This window comes from Pristis pectinata, chromosome 41, assembly GCF_009764475.1.
Source record: "Pristis pectinata isolate sPriPec2 chromosome 41, sPriPec2.1.pri, whole genome shotgun sequence".
NCBI lineage: Eukaryota > Metazoa > Chordata > Chondrichthyes > Rhinopristiformes > Pristidae > Pristis > Pristis pectinata.
This window is the reverse complement of record NC_067444.1, coordinates 1,687,785-1,690,504: the sequence shown is the minus strand read 5'-3', so window position 1 is coordinate 1,690,504 and position 2,720 is coordinate 1,687,785. Positions and strand designations below refer to the sequence as shown.

The following is a 2,720-nucleotide window of genomic DNA, read 5'->3' as shown; positions in this document are numbered from 1 at the left end:
TTCCGACCAGAAACATTACTTCTGTTTCTCTCTTCACAGATGTTTCTCGACGTACTGAGTGTTTCTACCGTTTTCTGTTTTATATTTTCTGTGACTTACTGATCCAAACCATTGTTGCAGTTTGTGAAAAGCCTGGTCCCAGCCCCGATCCCTGGTCACCGCCTCCAAACCCGGGAATGGACCATTCACTTCTGCTTTCTTTAGGGTGTCTCTGTGGCGCAATCGGTCAGCGCATTCGGCTGTTAACCGAAAGGTTGGTGGTTCGAGCCCACCCAGGGACGCTGGCGATCCGGCAGCTTTTGCTGTGCGTGTCATTGTCAGCTGGGTAACACTACGCTGTCCCGAGGCGGGTGCTCCCTGCTGCTGTCTGACTGGGCTCAGTGGGAGCGCTTCCAGCGGGGTCTCACGTCGGGAGTCTGTGCTTCCCTTTCAACGGGATGTGCTTGTTTCCTCCGGTGACATCCTTGGACCTAACGGACTTGCCAGGTCTAATGTCTTGGTTTGATTTTATTCTAAATGGCATCTGCCCCAAAAGGTTTTTACTGCGTGCAGGGAGAGAGCAGAACAGGGGTTTGAACTTGGATGATGAGCCATGGTCGCACTGAATGGTGGAGTGGGAAGGGCCGAATGGCCAGTTCCAGCCTTGTTCTCTGTGTTCCGATACCTCTGTTTTATGCTTAACGGGTGAGACCCAGAAAAGAGCGGACTTCTGAAATTGTGGAGCGGCAGTGGGGATGTAGCCCAGTGGGAGAGCGCATTCTTTGCATGTATGAGGTCCCGGGTTCAATCCCCGGTATCTTTAGAGATCTTGAACTTTGAACAAGTTCCTACAAAGAATTCTGACTGACCTCATAACGGAGTCGGACTGTGATAATCCAAACCTGATGTTGTGTCGAGCCACAGAGAGCTGGAAAAGTGACATCTGACATGGATAAATCACCTGTAATATTGCATCGCCTACTGCCAGAGATGCGCCTCTTAACTTTACCTTGTCGAATACCAGCATGCATGCATTTAAGTTGAGAGCGGGTAGGCTCAAAGAAGCTATGCATTATGTTTTTTTTACACAGAGAGAGGTGGCGGGGGGGGTGGAATGCGCTGCCCGGGCTGGTGGTGGCAAAAACGATCGAGGCGTCCAAGGGGCTCTTCGATAGGAGCGTAGCTGTGCAGGAAATGTGTAGGCTGAAGGGATGAGATTACTTAGGAATTTGATTACTGATTTAAATAGTTCGGCACAGCATTGTGGGCCGAAGGTCCTGTTCCTGTGCTGCATGGTCCTATGTTCTCTGCTGGAGGAACTCAGTGGGTCAGGAATCATCTGTGGGCGGAAAGGAATTGCCAACGTTTCGGGCTGACAACCTGCATCCAGGGGGTCACAAAGAGACAAAGTGCGCTGCTGGCCATTCAACGCTGAAGGAATTCTGCATTTATGCTGTTACAGTGACAGGCTTGCGACGTTAATGAGACCTCTGGATTGAACAAAATGAGCCACCACGAGGTGTGGGTGAAGCCGTTGCGTGGTGTCCGGCGGGGTGACTAAAGTATCCCCGGGTCATCCTCCACTGCATCACTTGCAGCATGCAACTGATTTAAACGTAAGCTCACACCTTAAACGCAAGCTTTCAAGTATTTGACATTTCTACCTTAGGAAATATATCTGTATGCCTCTCATGCTCCAGGGAAAACAACACAAGTTTGTCCAATCTCTCCTAATAGCTCATAGCCGCTAATCCAGGCAGCGTCCTGGTAAATCTCTTATGCAGCCTTTCCAAAGCCTCCATATCCTTCCAGGAATGGGGCGACCACATGTGACCTAGTTTGCTATGGGAATATCGACAGCGTAAGAACCGGAAGCTGCAACATCCGTTCATCAATTTACTGGGAAAGATGAGGGACGGAAATTGCTTCCCTGACCCATAGACCTGCTCACAGTAAGCGGCGGCGATGGGATCTCTCTAACCGTCACTCATCGAACGAAATGAATTCAGCAAGTTACCCACGGATTAGCAGAAGTAGAGAACTCGAGACCTCTGCAGATCTTTGTCCTGTGAGAGATTTACTTGTGACAGTCTCGATGTCGGGAGATTAAAACTCTGGAACCTGCGATGGCCGGGAATCGAACCCTGGTCAACTGCTTGGGAAGCAGCTATGCTCACCACTATACCACGATCGCCGCACTAATGCGCAGGCCTTTCGTGTACTAAACCGGTTCCATTGCTGTTTGATCTGTGACTCAATCACCAGTCCCGGATCTGCTTTCTGACGCGTCATTCCTCATTCGGCTGCAGTCCCTGTTCCGTCCAGTCGATGTCGCCACCCTCCAACAGGCCGGAGTCACACAGCGCGCGGTGACGATTCAGCCCGGATCGGACGATATGAGAGTCGATCCTGAAAAGGTCGAAAAGCGACAAATTGTTTCCTGCCTCTCTCATCAGTAAATGGGAAAATAAATCCTGATTAGCAATATCCCTTTCAACCACATGCAGTTTGGCCCTAATGGGAGCCTCACCTCCGGCCGGTCCTTGAACCCAAGTGACTGTTTCACTGGCGAGTCCTGAGACCTCTCCAGTCAGACAGTGGGGTGGGTGTCTGAAAGGAGCCGGTTTTGATGTCAACGAACACATTCGAGATGACTCTTTGACTTCTCCTGTACCCTGACAACCGAATAACAGTTCATCGGTAGTATCCCCGCCTGTCACGCGGGAGACCGGGGTTCAATT

At 50.7% G+C, this 2,720-nt stretch overlaps 2 non-coding genes across 2 annotated transcripts; one reads left to right on the top strand and one right to left on the bottom strand.

The window, feature by feature from the left end:
• The first annotated feature begins 207 nt into the window (after positions 1-207).
• trnan-guu (transfer RNA asparagine (anticodon GUU)) lies at positions 208-281 on the top strand. Its single transcript has one exon. It is a non-coding gene; the product is annotated as a tRNA-Asn (tRNA).
• A 1,820-nt stretch (positions 282-2,101) lies between these two features.
• On the bottom strand, positions 2,102-2,173 carry trnag-ccc (transfer RNA glycine (anticodon CCC)). The gene has a single exon. It is a non-coding gene; the product is annotated as a tRNA-Gly (tRNA).
• Between the last annotated feature and the right edge of the window lie 547 nt (positions 2,174-2,720).